A 22,559-nucleotide genomic window follows, 5' to 3' on the forward strand; every position below is an offset into this window, starting at 1 on the left:
GGAAGAAATCCATGTTAGCTCAAGAAATGACAAGATATTCTAGGTAAAAAACTGGAAAATTAATATTAATGTACAAACACATAAGAAAATTTACTTTTATTTTAATCATCTCCTTTAATTTTGTGCTTATTAGGATGGATATAAAATTCTAGTTCTGATAATATCACATTGTTTTACAATGTTCAATTTCATCAGGGTGACTGCAATTAAAAGCAAAAGTAAGATTAAAAGAAGTTCACTCTAGCTTTAAATAATAAGATTTCTGTAATACAATAATCATTATTATTAATAAGGAAGAAAAAGGAAAGTAACAATCTAAAGAATTCTAATGGTACTCATAAATAATCTTAAGGAATAAACTAAAATTTTGGTATTCCCCTGCCCCAGGAAGAAAGACGATAATGCATACTCATATATTTTTCTAAACTTTAAAACATTTTCTAAATAAATTTTAATGTGGGCTTAATACAAAACTACTCTTATTACAGCAATTCTTTTTCTTTAAATGATACCAATTCCACAAGTTCCTGTTCCCCAGAAAACGTTTCCCTTACATTAATTTTCCATACCAAAAATTATTTAAATATATTTTCATCACAAAATCTCTTACAAATGTCAAAACCGTTTGAATTATTATCAATCAATACTGAAAAAAACAGAATTTACTCATCACTATTTACCTATTCTTGTGTTATACAGAAGCTCATAGTATCCAGACTACATAAACCATCTAACTCAGACATATGACATGATTATTTTTCAATGAGTAAGATAAAGTTGTATCTGCATATAGAAATTATTTCAATAATAGTATGCCTTATAGCTCCACAAACACTAATTATAAAAAAGAACAATCACTAGTTATACATTCAGCTAATTGGGGCAAATCATGTAAAGAAAACAAAGGAAGAGCTATATAGTTTCAGAAGAATGGGATGGGAACCACATGTGTTGGAATGCACACTGGAGGGAAAAGCATGATCCATGCATCCTGCAATATTGGCTTCCATTACAAATGGGTGCACCACATCCCCCCTTCTGAAAAGTACATCTCATGCACAACCTCTCTTTGAAGCAAATACATGTGCAATGGTTCAAAGACACGAATTACTGAGGATGGTTCATGAAATATAATGATCTCACAACATATAACTATTTGGATTACATAATTATAAACCATGATAACATTTTTTTTCAAATACTGACCCTGAAGAAAGGCTAAAATAAAGCAGGGAGTAGGTTGTCTTCACAGAACTCAGAAATGAAAGATCTCTGATAAGCAGGCAGAGAAATGAACCAAGGACTTAACAACACAATTGCTCTGATGAATTTATGTTTCTACCAATGGGATATGTCCACTAACACAGCAAACAAGAACCACTGAGTGGGATGGAGGCACGTATCCACACAGATTTTCAACAGGATCATATGACACTTGAACACAAAAAAAGGATTGCGTGCTTGATATCTGTCCATACGGATGCAAAACAGAAACCCCATATTTCTCTTCACTTTCAATATGCATGAAAGAAGAGTGGCACAAATGCATGGGCAGGCAGATCAAGATCAAACCCAACACACACCTACCCAGGAAGATAAGCAGAATCTACTGCTTCAGTTTTCAACCTCCAAGCCTCTAACATTAAAACCAAACACAAGTCAGCCATTCTCTTAGGAGGTTGTGCCAGAAGAGGGTTCCAGAAAGGAGACCCATTACAATTCAGCAAGCACTGCTGAGCTAGGACTGACTGGATGTATAAAGAACACACCCCCTAAGAACTTGCACCTGCTTTATTCCAAGACCAACATTTATTTCTTGAATACATTGTGTAATTCAAGCAAGGGGCCCCTAGAGAACGTTGGCTCAGTTGCTGTCATAAATACCCTATGAAATCAAACGAGGGCCCCACCAGGAACTCCCATGCAAAGGTGGATGGGCTCACACAGGTACAGGTACACACACACACAGAGTCTATCAGCCCAGGCAGACCTCATGCCTTGGATCCCTCATCAGAGGGACAGAAATCAAACAAAGTAAGGTTGGGTGGGGTGACCTCAGCTCTCTCCTGGCCATCTCTCCCCTTATTCACATCCCATTATAGGCACTAGCACGGCATGCAGGAATTTCCCAACCACAGTCTGGGAGCCGCAACTCCCTCTGTACCTCATCGCCTTCTGCAGATTTAAGCCCCACCCCAAACACAAGTACACAGAACAACCCCTTTGGTTCCAGCCACAATCCCCTCCTTTTAACCTCTCGAACATAAATATGTCCTACTAGCACAGAAATCATTTTCCTCTGTAGCAAGGGGATAAACAACGACACCATGTCATCCATCCACTACTGCCCCTGGCTTTGCTGAGCACTGGGTGGCAGTGCAGTCCTTACCTGCCAGTTGAGCTCCAGGTGGCCTTCCCATGGCAGTACTCTCTACCTCCCCAAAATGCTGGGGTCGTCTGGTCCACCATCTCTTTGTCTCCTGCCTCTTGGCTGACTTCAGGTAGCTGTTGTCTGTAGGATCTCAAGTCCCTGCCCGGGGCCATGCTTCAATTCATCACCCAGTGTTCCCAGAAGATCTGCTACCTGTGGGAACTAACAAGGAGCACTGGATATATGATGGCATAGAATTGTCCCGTGGGTGTCCCACGGGTGGTGTGCACCCCTGGCTCCAAGAGAGATCCTCTGGCAGCCACTGTGCCCAGTGTCCTACTCAGGCTCTGGGCAATGGCTGTGGCACAGGCCTAAATGGCAGCACTTATGCTGGGAAGGGCCGCCTGCCCGACAGCCCTGGTTCCCCTTCATGCCCTGGCCCTTTCTGGTCATGCCTTCCCATCCCACGCCCCACATACAAACACTCACTCTCCACCTATTTGTGACCCCTTCACTTTGTACTCTCTTTCCCTAAAGGCAACAAAAGACCCTCCAAGTAGGAGGGCCTGTCCAGCCCCAAGAACAACTCCTCTGCCTGGTGTTCTTGGTCCTGCCTACTGCTGGCCCGCTACTCCTCCCCTTTCTCCTAGTCTTCCTACCTGTCCTCATGCCCTGCCCCCACCCCAGCATTCCCAGCACCCCTGTAATGCAGGAGCTGCCTGTTGGAAGCCCAAACCTGACTGGATTCTGGGCATACCCAGTTGCCCTGCTGGTGCCTTGGCTGCCTACCTCCCATGTGTTTTTTTGGCTTGGGTCTTCTGCCTGGTAGGGGGCATGGAAAGCCAGCAAGGGTAATCCAGCAGGAGGTGTGAGGGCCGGGGCGACCAGGTGTGATGCTGGAGCCAGGAAATCTGCCAGAGAATAAGGACCTGCACTCTGGGCCGCCCCTCAGGTGGGGGAGAATGTGCTCCATGTGGCCAGGCCAGGTGGCCTCTGGGCAGCATGCACTAGGTGGCGGGTGCGGAAGAGAGGGGGACGCAAAGCTTCCTGAAATCAGGAGCCTCAAGGGTCCTGCACACCCTGAAGCAAAAGTCCTTCTTTATGCTCATGTGCTCTGGTAGGTAAGGCAGCCTCATGGAGCCAAGATTGGTGCTCATGGAGGACTTCGTGGTTTGGTTGGCTGGCATGTGCTCCACTGCATAGGATTCAAATGGTGTGTGAGAGTCTTCAGCCTCTATATACACATACATACACACAAATATGTTACATAATATTACATAAATAACATATTATCACACTCTCTCTCTCTATATATATATATATGTATGTATATATGTATATATTTATATATAAATACTTGCTTGTCAGATTGGCAGGTGGGATGTAGCTCCCCTCCTCTTCCTGAGTAAATACAGTTAAATCCTGTGTGTAGTGTCTCTGTTTGCAGGAGCCAGCTGGAATCCCATGGTAGGACTTCTCTACAATACAGGGTTGGCACAATGATCAGATTGCAGATTTTGAAAACAACCAAAATTCATTAAAGTCAGTTAACAGAAATATATACTTGAAGAGACCACTTTGAGTTTTTTAACATATAATGATGCAGGAAATCAGGAGATACAAGTCCTGAAATTTGAAGGTCACAAGTGTGTTTGTATATATATATGTGCTCACACACCTTGGAAAGGGGAGTTTGAAATCTGCTGAGATGAAAGTGAAGGGAATATATAGTTTATGGTAAGTTTGAACACAAACAATGCCCTTTCATCTTTCAATTCAATGCTTCTTATGTGTAACTGCAATCATTGAAAGGGCGCCTGAATTAATTTTATGTTATTTTAAAAGTTGCCAAACAGACTCATTTCAACCTTGAATAAACCCAGGTATTTTTTCCCTTCCATTTAAAATGTAATCTATTCCTTCATTTAAATTTTAGTGAATGGTTTGGAATAGATTTTCCATATCTTAAAACATGTTTATTTAAGCAAGGACTCTACCCAGACTTTCTCCTTTCTGGTGCACTTCTAACTGTTAAAATGTGCCTTTTTTTGGATAAAATGCTTTGGGTGTAATTCAGGGTATAAAAGTTCTGAACAAAGCAAGGCAAAGTGAAGGGCAGAATGCCAGATTAATGACAGTGTGGGGACCACAGGCACAAGTGACCAAGTTTGAAATGCTTTTTATAGGTGAATAGAGACCACTGCTTATAAAGTAGAGACTCCAGACTTAAAGAAGCTTCTCTTCACAGCTATTTTATGTAGCTCACATTTTATTAAATGACAGGGTTCTATCAATCATTGAGTAATCAGAAAGGACTTAGGGCTGGGGAGGGGCCTCCATAGCTGAATGTCCCTGAGTTCAATCCCCAGTACCCTAAAAACAAACAAACAAAAACAATAATAGATACTGGTGGTAATATGGGAGGAAAGGTACACTCACATTGTTGGGAAAACTGCAAATTAGTGTAACCCTCTGGAAAGCAGTATGGAGAATCCTCAACAAAACTAGGAATGGAACTACCATATGATCCAGCTATCCCACTCCTCAGCATACATCCAAAAGAACTAAAATCAGCCTACCACAATAAGACAGTCACTTCAATGTTTATAATAGCACAATTCACAATAGCCAAATTATGGAAGCAGCCCAGCTGCCCATCAGTGGATGAATGGATTAAGAAAATGTGGTAAATATACACAATAGAGTTTTACTCAGTCATAAAGAAGAATGAAATAATGACATTTGATGGTAAGTGGATGGAACTGGAGAATATCATGCTAAGTGAAATAAGTCACACTCAGAAAATCAAAGGTCAAATATTTTCTCTCATCTGTGGAACCAAAGCAAAGGAAAAAGGAGGGAGAGGAGGAGATTGGATAACATAAAGATATAGGAAAGGTCAGTGGAGTAGAGGAAGGAGACCAAGAGGAAGAGAGGAGGGACTGGAAAGGGAAGGAAATGCAGAAGGAATTTAACAAAATCACTCACTGTGCACATAAAATATGCCACAGTGAATTCCACCTTTATGTATGTGTATCAAGCACTAATAAAAAATTAATAAATAGGCACAAGCCTGTGATACCAGCAGCTCCAAAAGCTGAGGTAGGTAGATTATGAGTTCAAAGCCAGCTCAGCAAAAGCAAAGTTCTAAGCAACTCAGGAGACCCTCTCTCTAAATAAAATACAGAATAGAACTGAGGATGTGGCTCAGTGGCTAAGTGTCCCTCAGTTCAATACCCAATACCACCCAAAAATAAATAAATAAACAAATGAGTAGAAGGAAGATCAGTAGTCAAAGAAGGAGAAGAGGTGGAGGGAGGATGGAAGGGAAAGTGTAAGCACCAGGGACTGAAATGTAGTAAATCAAACCCCATGCTTGTTTGATTTTGTCAAAATGAACTCAACTTGCCGGGCAGGGTGTTGCATGCCTGTAATCCCAGCAGTTCCAGAGGCTGAGGCAGGAGGATCAAAAGTTCAAAGCAAGCCTCAGCAATGCTGAGATCCTAAAACAACTCAATGAGACCCTGTCTCTTAATAAAATACAAAATAGGGCTGGGGATGTGGGTCCCTCAGTTCAATCCCCAGTAGCTCCCTCAAAATAATGAACCCAACTGTTATGTATAACTATAATGCTCTAATTAAAAAGAATTTATAAAAAATTTACCATTACCATCTAACTGCTTTTGTACTGCTAGGTGTCTAGTCCCAAAGGTTTAAAAATTGGGACTCATAAATACACACACAGAGATATTCATGGCAGCATGATTTGTGATAGCCAGAAGATGGAACAACCCATGTCTATCAATACATGAGTGGATAAACAAAATGTCATATATCCATACAATGGAATACTATTTCTGTCACAAAAGAGAATGAAATAATTATTTGCTACAATGTGAATGAACTTCAAACACATTATGCTAAGGGAAAGAAGCCAGACACACAAGGTCATGTATTACATTATACAATTCCATTTATGTGAAGCATCACAGAGGGCTGGCTGCCAGGAGCTGAGGTCAGGAGGAGGGATGGACTGGCAAGGCCCAGTGGAGAAGGTGAAAATGTCTCAGAACTAGACGGAGGCAGCCGTTACACAAGAGGAAGAATGTACTAAATGCCACACATGTGTTCCTATTAAAATAGCCAATTCAAAAGAAAAAAAAATGCAGAAAGGAAATAAAGAAAAAGTGTATCAAAATGGAAGTACAAGATGTAACAGGACAAATAAATTCAAATATATAAGTAATTATAAGACAAATGAAATTTTTATTGGATATTCACTTTGACATAATTGTGAAAGCATGGAATGTAATCTGCTCTAATTCAGTCCCCACTATTTCCCCTCTCCCTCCCCTTCTCCCTCCCTCATTCCTTTCTCTCTATTCCACTGATCTTTCTGATATTTACTTACAGTTTCTTTTTAATTGTGTCATGTGGATGAACAAGATGGTGAGATTCGCTCTGGTGTATTCATATATGTACACAGGGAAGTTAGATCCGATTCATTTCACAGTTCTGCCCTTATCCTGTCCCTCCTCCCGCCTCCTCAATCCCCTTCCTCCACTCCACTGATCTTTCTTCTATTTTGATGGAATTCACACACACACACACACACACACACACACACACACACACACTACTTTTTTTCTTCTTTCTCTTTCTCTTTTTCCCTTTCTTTCTTTCACTTTGGACTACTTTTTCATACCAGAGAGAACATCGGACCTTTGCCTTTCAGAGTCTGGCTTATTTCACTCAGCATGTAAATCTCCAGTTCCATCCATTTACCAGCAAATGCCATGATTTCATTCTTCTTTGTGGCTGAGTATTATCCCATTGTGTAAATATACCATATTTTCTTATCCTTTCTTCTGTTGAAGGGTACCTTGGCAGGCTTCATAGCTTGGCTCCTGTGAATTATGCTGCTATAAACATCAATTAATCTTGAAATTAGAAGACTGAGATGCTCAAATGAGACGTTTTGCTCCTAATTAGTTGTGTGCTGTTTCAAGAGATCCATGACACAAAAGCATAGTAGCAAAGCCTGGGGAAGAAATACACCACAAATACACAAGCCACTTAAAAACAAATGTAGCCAAATATTAAATTATTTAGATTTAAATATTCAGACTAAAATATTTTGGAATTAAAACATTATTATTGATAATTCTAGTGATTACAGAATAACAAAAGGAAAAATTCAATAGGAAATTCTATCCACCACGAACCTCCCTGCTCATAACAGCAGAATCTTAAAAAAACATTTAACAAAATTTAGAAGGAAAGTGTCTAATCCTTGAGTATGATAGGAAATTTTAGTATGTCTCTGTCAGCAACTAACAGATCAAGTAGGAAAAGATATGAATAAGAATAAAGATGAGGCTTTAATGTCTATTTTAAGGTTAGCTTTCTCCCTGCACATTATTGTACAGGGTAATTCATTTTGATGGAAAATCAATAAAAATGCTTAGGAGTTTTTTTTTTTTTTTTAAAGAATAAAGAAATAAGAATAAAAAATAAAGAAAATAAGCTTGATCCAATACACCTGACTGTTAAGTAATATATATTCTTGACAAGAACACATAGTACACTTATGAAAGGCGGTCATATAGCAACCCACAAATCATATTTCAAAAAATTTCCAACTGCATGTTTGATTGCAAAGAAATTTTTAAAAATTTGGCAATAAAGGCAGAGATCCTCTACATTGCCCCCAAAAGAACCTACATATCACTAAATGTTAAGAAATAAATAGTAGAAACTGGAAAAAATTTTGAAATGTTGGGCATTAAAAACACAACTTAAAAAGGCCTGTGGGAGGCATTTGAGGTAGTACATGGGAACACACAGCCGAGAGATGCCTGTTACTGTAGAGAGTGAAAAGTGAGGAGTGAGGCTTCTCACTCCAAAAGACAGCAGAGCAAACCAAGAGAACAGAAAGGAAGGAAAACTAAATGTGAGATAAAAAGTTAATCTAATAATAAATAGATTCAGCAATCCTGAGACTTATTGTTTGAAGAGACTAACAAAGAACAAAGCTTTGACAAAATTGATTATGAGAAAAGGATAGTTAACAATGTGAAGAGTACAAGGAAAGAATAGAACCAAATATTAAAAGTACTTACTGTCTTTAGTAAGAAAATAAGAGTAGGAATGAGATCAAAATCATACACTTGAAAATCGACAGACTGGACTCTTTTCTAGAAGGATCACACAGTCAATTCAAGAACAAGAGAACTCAGGGAGCGACCCCGCCTGACCCCTGCACCTAGGTCGGTGCCATCACTGGTTGGTCATAGTCCTACAGCGAGCTGATGGGTGAGTCAGGCCGCTTGCATCCTGGAGGTAGCAGGCAGGCACCCAAACCACCTGCCTTGCAGAGCTGGGTTGGGGGTAGCCAACCTGCCCAACCACCAGGCCAAAGACAGACGCCACCACTGAACAACCCCACCTGACCACTACGTCGAGGTTTGTCCCAATCACGGAGCTAGCCAGAGGCTTCTTTATAGGCTGGTGCAGGCATTTTGAATTACTCCTGAGGGTGTGGCCATCATCATTGGAAGGGCAACTCCCTTCCTGAGACAACTACAGGAGGCTAGAAGTCCTTTGAGAAGACCCAGGAGCCAAGGAGAGGAGGTATTGAGAGACTCAGGACCAACTCAGAGCCACCAGGGAATATACCCCATCTGAAGGACACCACCCGTAGAAGGCCAACTTCCTAGTGGAACACTGCATTATCAAGTTCCTCCAAGACTTCAGGCTACTGAAGGCTAAGAGATGAGTTATTGGAAATCTACAGAGACAATATTAGTCAATAAAGGAAATGTGCAATATCCCAGAGTTTCACCACTAGAGGGGTAGATACCTGAACAATATGAGAAAACAAGGGAAGAAAATGTCCCAAACAAACCTAGATGGTATAGCAATAATATCCAATGACAGCATGGCAGAAGAAATGTCAGAAAGGGAGTTCAGAACATACATCATCAAAACGACCAGGGAAGCAAATGAGGAGATGAAAGAGCAAATGCAGGCAATGAAGGAGGAGATGAAAGAGCAAATGCAGGCATTGAATGATCATACCAATCCACAGTTAAAAGAGCAATTACAGGAAACAAAAGATCATTTCAAAAAAGGGTTAGAGATATTGAAAAAAAAAAAAAAAAAAACCAAACAGAAATACTTGAAATGAAGGAAAAATTAAACCAAGTTAAAAACTCCATAGAAAGCATAACCAATAAGATTGAACACCTGGAAGAAAGACATCAGATATTGAAGACAAAATATTTAACCTTGAAAACAAAGTTGATCAAACAGAGAAGATGGTAAGAAATCACGAATCTACAAGAACTATGGGATATCATGAAAAGGCCAAATTTAAGAATTATCGGTATTGAGGAAGGCTGAGAGACACAAACCAAAGGAATGAACAATCTATTCAATGAAATAATATCAGAAAATTTCCCAAACCTGAAGAATGAAATGGAAAATTAAATACAAGAGGCGTATAGGACTCCAAATACACAAAATTACAATAGACCCACACCAAGGCGCATTATAATGAAAATATGTAACATACAAAATAAAGACAGAATTTTAAAGGCTGCGAGAGAAAAGAATCCAATTACATTCAGGGGGAAACCAATAAGAATATCAGCAGATTTTTCAATCTAGACACTAAATGCTAAAAGGGCCTGGAACAACATTTTTCAAGCTCTAAAAGAAAATGGATGCCAACCAAGACTCTTATACCCAGAAAAACTTACCATCAGATTTGACAATGAAATAAAATCCTTCGATGATAAACAAAAGCTAAAAGAATTTACAAAAAGAAAGCCAGGATTACAGAACATTCTCTGCAAAATATTCCATGAGGAAGAGATGAAAAACAACGATGTAAATCAGCAAAGGGAGTAACTACCCTATAGGAACAACCAAATAAAGGAGAAACCAAATCATGTCAAAAAACAAAAATGAGTCAAATGACTGGGAATACAAATCATATCACAATGATAACCCTGAATGTTAATGGCCTGAACTCATCAATCAAAAGACATAGACTGGCACATTGGATTAGAAAGAAAGATCCAAAAATTTGCTGCGTGCAAGAGACTCAACTCATAGAAAGAGATTCCCATAGACTAAAGGTGAAAGGATGGGAAAAAACATACCATGCATTTGGACAGAGCAAAAAGCTGGAGTATTCACCCTCATATCAGATAATGTGGACTTCAAGCCAAAGTTAGTCAGAAGGGATAAAAAAGGACATTTCATACTGCTTAAGGGAAGCATAAATCACCAAGACATAACAATCATAAATATCTATGCCCTCAACTGTGGCTCATCCATATATGTCAAACAAATCCTTCTCAATGCCAGAAATCAAATAGACAACAACACAATAATACTAGGTGATTTGAACACACCTCTCTCACCACTGGACAGATCCTCCAAACAAAAATGGAAAAAGAAACCATAGATCTCAAAAACACAATCAATAATTAAGACTTAATGGACATTTATAAAACATACCATCCAACAAAGAGCGAATACACTTTCTTCTCCGCAGCACATGGATCCTTCTCTAAAATAGACCATATTTTATGCCACAAAGGTACTGTTAGAAAATACAAGAAGACAGAGATACTACCTTGTATTCTATCAGATCATAATGGATTGAAATTAGAAGTAAATGACAGTAAAAAACAGAAACTACTCCAACACCTGGAGATTAAACAATATGCTATTGTATGATGAATGGATAACAGAAGATATCAGGAAGGAAATTTAAAAAATTCTTAGAGGTAAATGAGAACAAAGAAACAACATATCAAAATCTCTGGGACAGTATGAAAGCATTTCTTAGAAGAAAATTTATTTCTTGGAGTGCATTAAATAAAAGAACAAAAAATCAACAAATAAAAGAACTAACACTATGGCTCAAAGTCCTAGAAAAAGAACAGAGCAAAATGAAAAATAGTAGAAGAGAGGAAACAATTAAAATCAGAGCTGAAGTCAATGAAATTGAAACAAAAGTAACAATCAAAAAAATTGACAAAATAAATAGTTGGTTCTTTGAAAAAATAAACAAAATTGATAAACCCTTAGCCACACTAACAACGAGAAGAAGAGAGAAAACCCAAATTACTACAATTCAGAATGTACAAGGAAATATCACAACAGACGATTGAAATACAAAACATAATTAGAAGCTATTTTGAAAATCTATACTCCAACAAAATAGAAATTCTCAAAGATATCAAAAGGTTTCTAGAGACATATGAATTACCTAAACTGAACCAGGAGGACATACACAATTTTAATAGATCAATTTCAAGTAATGAAATAGAAGAAGTCATCAAAAGCCTACCAACAAAGAAAAGTCCAGGACCAGATGGGTTCTCAGTCGTGTTCTACAAAACCTTTAAAGAAGAGCTCATTCCAATACTTCTCAAAGTATTTCATGAAACAGAAGAGGAGGGAACCTTCCCAAACTCATTCTATGAAGCCATTATCACCCTGATACCCAAACCAGACAGAGACACATTGAGGAAAGAAAATTTCAGACCAATATCCTTAATAAACATTGTTGCAAAAATTATCAACAAAATCTCAGCAAATCGCATACAAAAATATATTAAAATGATAGTGCACCACGATCAAGTGGTTTTTATCCCAGGGATGCAAAGTTGGTTCAACATCTGGAAATCAGTAAATGTAATTCACTATATCAACAGACTTAAAGTCAAGAATCACATGATTATTGCAATAGATGCAGAGAGAGAGCATTTGGTAAAATACAGCATCCCTTCATGCTCAAAACACTGGAAAAAGTAGGAATAGTGGGAACATTCCTTAACATTGTAAAGGCCATCTACGCTAAGCCCATGGCCAATAACATTCTAAATGGTGAAAAACTGAAAGCATTCCCCCTAAAACCTGGAACAAGGCAGGGATGTCCTCTTTCGCCACTTCTATTCAACATTGTCCACGAAACTCTACCCAGAATAATTAGACAGACCAAGGAAATTAAAGGGATACGAATAGGAAAAGAAGAAATCAAATTATCCCTACTTGCTGATGACATGATTATATATTCAGAGGAACCCGGAAATTCCACCAGAAAACTTTTAGAACTCATAAGTGAATTCAGTAAAGTAGCAGGATAAGATTAATGCTAATAAATCCAATGCATTTTTATACATAAGTGATGAATCTTCAGAAAGAGAAGTTACAAAAACTACCCCATTCACAATAGCCTTGAAAAAATAAAATACTTGGGCATCAGTCTAACAAAAGAGGTAAAAGACCTCTACAATGAGAACTACAGAACAATAAAGAAAGAAATTAAAGAACACCTTAGAAGATGGAAAAATCTCCCATCTTCTTGGATAGGCAGAAGTAATATTGTCAAAATGGCCATACTACCAAAAGTGCTATACAGATTCAATGCAATTCCAAATAAAATCCCAGAGACGTACCTTACAGAAATAGAGCAAGGAATCATGAAATTATTCTGGAAGAATAAGAAACCCAGTATCGCTAAAGCAATCCTTAGCAGGAATAGTGAAGCAGGGGGTATTTCAATACCAGTCCTTCAACTATACTACAAAGCAATAGTAACAAAAACGGCATGGTATTGGCACCAAAATAGGTATATCAATGGTACAGAACAGAGAACACGGACGCAAACCCAAATAAATACAATTTTCTCATACTAGACAAAGGTGCCAAAAATATGCAATGGAGAAAACACAGCCTCTTCAAGAAATGGTGCTGGGAAAACTGGTGATCCATATGCAACAGAATGAAACAAAACCCCCATCTCTCACCATGCACAAAACTCAACTCACAATGGATCAAGGACCTCAGAATCAGACCAGAGACCCTGCATCTTAAGAAGAAAAAGTAGGTCCAAATCTTCAACTTGTTGGCTTAGTATCAGACCTACTTAACAGGACTCCCATAGCACAAGAAATAAAAGCAAGAATCAATAACTGAGACACATTCAAACTAAGTAGCTTTCTCTCAGCAAAGGAAACTATCAGCAATGCAAAGAGAGAGTCTACAGAGTGGGAGAAAATCTTTGCCACTCATACTTCAGATAGAGCGCTAATTTCCAGAATCTATAAAGAACTCAAAAAACTCTACACAAAGAATACAAATAACCCAATCAACAAATAGGCTAAGGATATGAACAGACACTTCACAGATGAAGATCTACAAGCAATTAACAAACATATGAAAAAATGTTCACCATCTTTAGTAATAAGAGAAATGCAATCAATACTACCTTAAGATTCCATCTCACCACAGTTAGAATGGCGATTATCAAGAATACAAGCAACAATAGGTATTGGTGAGGATGTGGGGAAAATGTATACTCATACAATGCTGGTGAGGTTGCAAATTAGTGCAGCCACTCTGGAAAGCAGTGTGAGATTCCTTAGAAAACTTGGAATGGGACAACTATTTGACCCAACTACCCCACTCCTTGACCTATACCCAAAGGATTTAAAGTCCGCATACCATATTGATGCAGCCACATCAATGTTCACAGCTGCTCAATTCACAATAGTTACATAGTGGAACCAACCTAGACACCCTTCAAGTGATGAATGGATAAAGAAACTGCCGAATATATGCACAGTGGAATATTACTTAGCCATAAAGAATAATAAAATTATGGCATTTACAGGCAAATGGATGAAGTTGAGTATCATGCTAAGTGAATCACAATTATTTAAAAAAATAAATAAATTCAATTTGAAATGACTTCTTTTTTATATTTTATTTATTTTGCTTCATTGTAAACAATTGGGGTATAACTTGTTTCTCTGGTAGTACATGAAGTAGAGTTGCACCATTGGTGTAATCATACATGTACATAGGGTAATAATGTTTGTCTCATTCTGTTATTTTTCCTTCCCTCCAACACTCCCACCCCTTTTTTTCCTCCATATAATCTATCCTTCCTCGGTTTTTGCCTCCTTCCTACCCCCCCTTATGTGTCATGACCTGATTAACAGAGATATCATTCCACCTTTGGTTTTTGGGAATTGGCTTATCTCACTTAGCATGATAATCTCCAACTTCTTCCATTTACCTGCAAGTTCCATGATTATATTCCTCTTCATGGCTGAGTAATATTCCATTGCTTCAGATGAGCAGCTGGGAACTGAGAATGTAGCTTTGTGGGCACCCTGGTTCAGAGGCCACACAATTGAACAGGGACATCAGAGGTCACATGAGAGCTAAGTAGCACATTTTCCTGTGAGGAATTGTGCCTGGCAGTGCTCAATGTGGATGAAGGGGTAGCTATCAAGTGCCAGGGGATCTTACAGTTGTCACTAAGCACATAATGTCACATGCCGGCTAGAGGAAGGAAACCTCCAGTAGAATTCTGACCCCTTCTCTATGGGGCATAGCAGTTTTACTGACATGTATTACCCATGCCAAAAAATTACCCATTTAAAGTATAAAATTCAATGTTTTTTAGTATATTTAGTATACCCATAGTGCAGCAATAATTGAAATGATTTTACATCTTTATTACCCCCAATTCTTCATTATTCCCAGTCAAACTCCATCCTACACCACCAATTTATGCAAACTGATCCACTTCTCATCTCCACAGATTTGAACACTCCAGATCACTCTTATAAACAAGGTTATTAGTATTACAGGGCTGGTCTATTTTACTTAGCTTCTTCTCAAAGTCTGTCAGTGTTGCAGGTGTAAAACTTCAATTATCATATTATTCTACAATATTCTACCATATGGATACAGTATGTTTTGTTATTTTTCTATCAATTAATGTACCTTTGCTCTGGGCTCATTATCTATTTTTATGAAAATGTGTACAGATTTTTGTGTAAAAATGTGTTTTCATTTACTTTTGGTATATAACTAGGAGTAGAATTAGGAAGTCCTATGGTAACTCTATGTCTAACTCTTTGAAAAATTACCAGATTACTTTTCAAGTCATACTATCTTTCACATGGTCTAATATAACATGGTACTTTACATACCAACCAGTAGTGTATGGGGATGTAATTGTTCCACATTCTCACAAACACTTGGTATTACTCCTATTTTGAATAAAGTGATTCTGATGTGTGTTGGTATCCATTTGTAGCGTTCATTTTCCATGTCCCTGATAATTAATGATGTGGTGAATGCCATGCATGTACCTATCAGTCAGATGTATATATACTGAAAGGAAAACGTATACTAGGTAATTTGTTGGGATTGGCTTATTTCACTTAGCAAGCTATTCTCCAACTCCATCCATTTACCTGCAAATGCCATCATTTTATTGTGTGTGTGTGTGTGTGTGTGTGTGTATCACAGTTTCTCTATCCATTCATCTATTGAAGAGCACGTAGGTTAGTTCCACAACCTAGCTATTGTGAATTGAGTTGCTATAAATGTCAACGTGACTGTGTAAATGAAATATGTTGATTTTAAGTCCTTCAGGTGTAGGTCAAGGAGTGGGATAGCTGGGTCAAAGGTGGATCCATTCCAAGTTTTCTGAGGAACTTCCACACTGCTTTCCAGAGTGACTGCCCCAATCTGCAGTCCCACCAGCAATGTATAAGTGTACCTTTTCCTCAACATCCTCACCAATCCTATTAACACACACTAGAGACTGTAAGCATTAAGGTGAAAAGTTTTAAAAGGTAAGAGAAACACGCAAAGAAAAAATTCACAAGAGAAATTACAGAATACTTAGAGAGGAAAATGAAATACAACATGATACCAACTGACTTCCTGTCATTTTGATTGATACTGTGTTGACTATGTAGATCCAGTTGGAAAATACTGGTATCTTAACAACATTGAATCTTTCTATTTATGAATTTCCTTAATGAATTCTCCATTTACTTAGTTCTTCTTAGATTTTTCCATTGAAAATTTAAATAGGTGTTATAATTCTTTTGTTAAATTCATACCTATAAATTTTTGGAGACAATATAAATGAAATTATGTTTCTAATTTAATATTTTAATTTTCATTACTGACATATCAGAAGACAAGTGACATTTGTATATTAATCTTGAATCCTGAAACTTGCTGTGATTCTTCATTATAACTCATTTTTCCAAGAGGTTTTTTTTTTGTTGTTGTTTTATGATCATTTGAGAATTTATGCATTGGAAATTATTCACTGTAAAAAATTTAGGTTTTTTCTTCTATTTTTATTTGTTCTAGTGATACATGACAGTAGAATGCATTTTTACACATTAAACAAATATGGAGTATTACTTAAAAAAATTCATTTTATTTCTTTCCTCACATACATATCACTTCTTTCTTGTCTTATTGCATTTTCTAGAACTTTTGGTATAATATATGGAAATGGTGAAAGTGGAAATTTTTTCTTTTCCCTTAGTATTAGATAGAAAATATCATTTACTAACATTAATTATGTTTTTTGTATAGGATAGTGATTGAATTTTACTTTCAGAGTTTTCAGAGATTTTTAAAATCATGAATGCTTTATTATTTTGTCAAATGTTTTCCTGCTTTTGTTATATGATCTTATGATTTTAGCCTGTTTATATTCAGACTCATTAATTTATATTGAAATATCAAACTGGTCTTGAATGCCTTTAATAAATCATCCCATTGGGTTGTGTATTGTTAAATGAGTCAACTTTCCCTTACTGTAACAAAATACTTGAGATAATCAAATTTAAAGAAAAAAGACTTGTTTGCCCACAGATTCTGAGGTCTCAGTCCATTCTCTGCTGCTCTCATTGCATTAGTGCCTTAAATGGAGCAGCACATCATGGTAAGATCATGGGATGTAGCCCATTAACTGTATGGCCCATAGTAAAGAGAGACAGAAAGAGACCAAGGTCCTGACATTCTCTGCAGAGGAACATCTCCAATGACATCAATCCTTCCACCTAAGATCCACCTCTTAAATTTTCTACCATATTCTAATAGTACATAGCTATGGAAAATCTTTTATAAATGGATGTTTCTGGAGCCATTCCATAGCATGTACAATTATTTTTACATGTTTACATATTGGATTTCCGAAAATGTTAAATTCACCAAATTCTGCCAAGATCAGATGTACAAAAAAGTGATTGTTTTGTTATTACAATGAAGCCCAAGAAGGTACAAATGATCAGTGCATTCGATGAAAAAAATATCAGCTCCTAAGTGGTAGTGAAGCTTTATCTGTCTCTTCCACTGACTTTTAGTTGCTTAATTTAAGCAGTCTGAGTTCTAGTTCCTATAGAATAAAGGGTGAAAGGGAGAAGAGAAGTAAAATGTAACCCCTGAGATATGGCATGCACTTGTGCCAGTTCTTTCACGTAGTGAAGCCTTCATGTAATCTGCAATGTAAACTTTTCTGTTTATATCATCATCAAAGTATTTAGATTTCTTATTAAATCTTAGAATAAAAGTAGAATAATAGATAAGATAGTATCTCACTATCTATGAAAGAGAGTAAACATAAGGAATTTCTTTCCTTTTTCATTTTTGTCTTGTAGTTAGAGGTCATTTCAGCAGACTCTTATTAAAGTACAATTCAGGGGAACCAGATACTTAAGCATAATGTAGACTGGAGATTGCATTTAGTCCCAATAGTAGCTTGAGACCATATTCCTAGCTGCAAGCGAAATCCATGGTCCATGGAAGCTTTGCATTCAATTTGGGGATTTTTCATGTTGTCTTCTTCAAAGCAAGCCAGCTTTAGAAAATAAATAAAAACACTGCTAGCAAACTCCCAGAGTTCTATACCCAGAAGCCCTATTGAGAGAGGTTTTATCATTAGGAACTAGACTGCTTTGGGGAGCAGAAAACTTGCAGCAATGGAACTTTGAGCTCCCTGTGGACACACTGGCATCTTGACCAGGTGGGAGAAGCCACATAGACACTGTGGTAGGGAAAATGAAATGAGCCTGCAGAACTGTTTGGGAAGCAGAATACAGGCTGCATTGGTGAGTGAAGGACACAGTGTAGGTAAAACTGTCCTCTTTGACAAGAAGAGAGACCATTATGGGTGGTATGGTGAGGAGTCAGTTCTGAAAGTGCTGGGACAGGGTCACAGACTGCTCAGTTCCTGTCCTCCAACTCCAGAACAGAGTCTACTTCTTTGTTTGTCCCTGCTTACAACAAGAGACAACCTGTGTGTACTACAGGGCTTGGAAATTTGCCACATTCCCCAGGTGCACAGAGTGAAGTCTTTGATGCTAAGCATACACCCATCCTGTGAGGCCCACCTAGTGCTGGAGTTGAGCTTGTGAGATGAGCATTCCTTGGCTTAGATAGGCACCCCACCCCCAGCAGCACACACTGAAGTCTCTGGAGCTGAAATAGGCCCATATCACAGGGCCACATATGCCATTGCTCAGCTGGGAAGACGGCCTTCCTGTGGCCAAGACACTTCCCAGGACATCATAGATTGAGGTCTGCAGAGGTGGACATGGGCCTCTGTTGTGGCTTGTGCTATGCCTAAGCCAGTTCAGAAAGGTTCACTGTGGCTCAGACATTGACCACCCCACCACATGTGCAGGCTCAGGGCCTCTGGAACCAGTGTCCACACACTTGGAAAGTCATGCATCCAAGCAGACCTCTCAGCTAGGAGGAACTGACTCTTTTTCCTTTGTACTTTTCCTTTATCTATTCCACCATTATTTTCATTTTGTTCTTTTTTATTGATTTTTTCTTTAATCTTATTTTCATTCTTTATTATGTACTAATAAAATTTCCATTTTTCTCATGTCACATTTTCAGACTTTATTAATTTTATTTTTAGTATTTTTTAACTTTTTCATTTATTATGATATTTTACTGCCCACATTTCCCATAGTCACTAGTGTTGTAGTTGTGGTTTTAAATTGATTGCTGTTCTGTAAGTGTTTGGTTTTCTTTGTGGTTATTACTATCATAGAGCCCAGGTTTGTTCTCCATTAGCAGGCATTTCATTTCCTCCTGAGCAGTTAAGGAGACAAAGAAGGATCTCATGTGAAAACTACAACAGGCCTATGGGATGATGATATAAAGAGAATGCCCTCTTGGGACACAAGAACACCAGGGATCCACAGAGACCACCCATGGCAGGGGACTCTTTTATGTTCATTTTACCAAAAAGTATATGAAACAGAGCAACACAGTAATGTAAATTTACCTGCATATAAAAAGAGAGTTGAATCTATATTTATGATAAAATGGGACAAGTTAAGTTCAACTATTCTTGTGGATGAAATTAATCATTGTGGACTAATTTTTCAGGTGAAGTGGGTCTCAAGTCAGAAGAGATTAACATGATTTTCCTCCTCTAAATTCACTTCTTTCTGCTTATTCCATTGACACAGATACATCTTGCTGGCATGGATTTCTTAGAAACTCAGTGAACACATTTTCTTCTCTCAACCAAGCAGATGATTTGAACTCTAGAGCAAGCTCTATCTAAAAATGACTAAAATCTGCAAAAAAAAAAAAAAAAATTGTGTAACAAAGGGAAAACATTAGAAAGTTCATAGGACATTTTCCCAGTTACTATGTCATGTTGGGTGGGTGGAGGAAATGTTCTTTGCCCTGTTCATTAAAGAGATAAATCTAGTTAGGAAATAAGAGAGTAGAAGAACTTATGAATCACATCACTCTGCAAGGTATAACTTTTTGACATTTTGTTTGGCCAATTTGAAACTCTCTGCAAATGTCTATCTTAAGACTATTTCCCTCCCTCTGGACGAACTCTTATAACAGTGGATGATAACAACATGAATCTCCCTAAAATGTCTCCTCTTTTGAACTTTTTGCCTTCACTGGGCCTTTTCTTGTGCCTTTCCTTTAATGGCATCTAACTGTAAGTTCTGTGTTTTGAGAGTTAAATTTTCTACCTTGCTTCACTTAATGGTATAACTTTTGGGATGGCAATCATGGACTTAAGGAGTACTTAGGATGATGGGGACCATCCACAGTATAAGGGATTTCCATGGAATCCTGACCTCCTGTCTCAACTTCTATGAATGACAGTTTTGGGACCTACCATTCTTAGAACTTAGCCACTCCACACGAGTTTACAGCCATGATGTCCAACTGACCTGGAGAAAAATTGGAATGGAAAGGTAATAAATTGTCTCAAGAACTCCAAACACCAAATATTTCATCAAGTAGAGAAGGCTATAGATACAGGAAGGAAACAGTGTCAAATGTCATGTGATTATGTATGAAGAGGATTTTTTGTTCACTTAGGAAAGTTATTTCTGGGATTCCCTACTTTTATTCTTCAGACCATAGAATTTTCACAATTATCACACTGTAGGTGTAACACACCCAATATAGGTTGCAGGCAAAAGTCACATGAGATGAAAATGATGGAAGAAGAGGTAAATTGAGAACTGGATCATAATGGCTATTAATATTAACATAAGCCAGGGACTCCTTCCTTAAATATTTAACATACATTTCCCTCTCCCAGAGACTACTTTCCTACCTCTCACTTGAATTAGGATTCGGCTTTTCATAGCATTATGTTAAATTTTTCATTTAACTCTTGAAATTAATTCCATTATTGCCAATTATTCTACTCTAGATTTGTGCTATTCATTTCAGGGATTTATGCTGTTTTAGATTTTCAATAGAGTAAATGAAATTTTAGTTATAATTCTTATTATTGTTGTAAGTATCATTCTTGCACTTCTGAGTGAATTTTGTATCATGGAAGTAGAACTGAGATTCTTTGTGCTACTGTATTCATGCCTTATTTTGAGATACATTTTAGATCCCATTGCAAATTTTCCAACCACCAGAGGAAACATTATATGGACAAGAAGCAAAAATCACTAAAACCTAATTTTTTGCCCCTTCAAACATATGCTCGAGCTCCCACATCAGAGAGGAAATACATCCCTCTGACTGCAGTGGAGCACAACCCCAGTGCTTTGGGAGTGTTTCCCAGTTCCCAGTGGTGGAACTTCTCAGAATGCACTCCAGGAAGAGGCAGAGCACAGAGCAAGCTGTTAGGCCCAGGGCTCAGAGCCAGGCTGTACACTGCTGTCATTCCAGGCCAAGAAGTGTCCATAAGGACCAGCCATGAACCTGTTAGAACTGCACTCTACTCCTCCTTCAATCCTGCCTTTTCCCAAAGCATGGTTTGCAGCACAGTGAAAACTATTTCAGACTCACTGAAAAGAAAAGGATATTGAGATAGTGAGCTTCTTCCTCACACAAGAGATGGTTGAAAATTCTTAAGAGAAAACTTCAATGTTCTGATTTTTCTAGGTAAGTCTGAACACTGGGGCTTCAGGAGATGGTAGGGAAATTATTGGGGGAAGAGACGTATTCCATGAACAATATATATACATAACCAGGTATGTTTTCAAGAAAGGAGCTGATCTAGGCAAAATCTAAATTTCCTTTGAAGTGCTCCCTTTAAGATTGAAAAATTTGATTTGGATGTTATAGTTCATATTTATGGGCTGCAATATGATATTCCAATACTTCTGATACATGCATACAATATGTAATGATCAAGTCTGAGCTTTTGAATTTGATTAAAATTTATGTAAATGGAGCAATAAACCTATTTTAGAAAAGCAAGTTTCTTGACAATCACAGAATTTCAATTCCTTATTTTACAATTAGAACTAGAGATGAAGAGAACCAGAAAATCTCTAAGTTAGCAAATATTAGTTACAGTGTTATTTTATAAAGGCTTTCTCTTATACAGTACCCTCCACATTTGCCTTTAATTCTTCTCAAGTGCACTTATTTCTTAGGTTTTTAACACATATCACACATAAACGACTGGAAGAAGTAATAGAAAAGTAGGTCCTTTAAGAAGAGGATTACTTGGGAGATTTAAAAATCTAAGGCTTTATTTCCAGGAGAGGAAATAACCCAGAGCACAGCCAAGGAGTGTCTGGTTGGCAGTCAGTACAGGTACAATGGCTCTCTCTCTACTGCAGCCTGGTCAGCTTTTGCAGGCTCATGCAGTTCAGTCATTGTGACTGCAAAATTTCAAAGTCCAACCCTCAGAAATGTCAACTTGATGGGGTCCTCAGAGGAGTAAATGTCATACACTGCCTTGATATAATCTGTTTGGACTGCAAAAGCAATTCCCTAAACTTCACACACAGACCATCCTTGAAATCTAGGAAGTAGGAGGGTTCTGCTGTCTTACCTAGAAATGGCCTTAATAACTCTCTAACTCAGAAGATGG

This window comes from Sciurus vulgaris (assembly GCF_902686455.1).
Source record: "Sciurus vulgaris genome assembly, contig: HiC_scaffold_138_arrow_ctg1, whole genome shotgun sequence".
Lineage (NCBI taxonomy): Eukaryota > Metazoa > Chordata > Mammalia > Rodentia > Sciuridae > Sciurus > Sciurus vulgaris.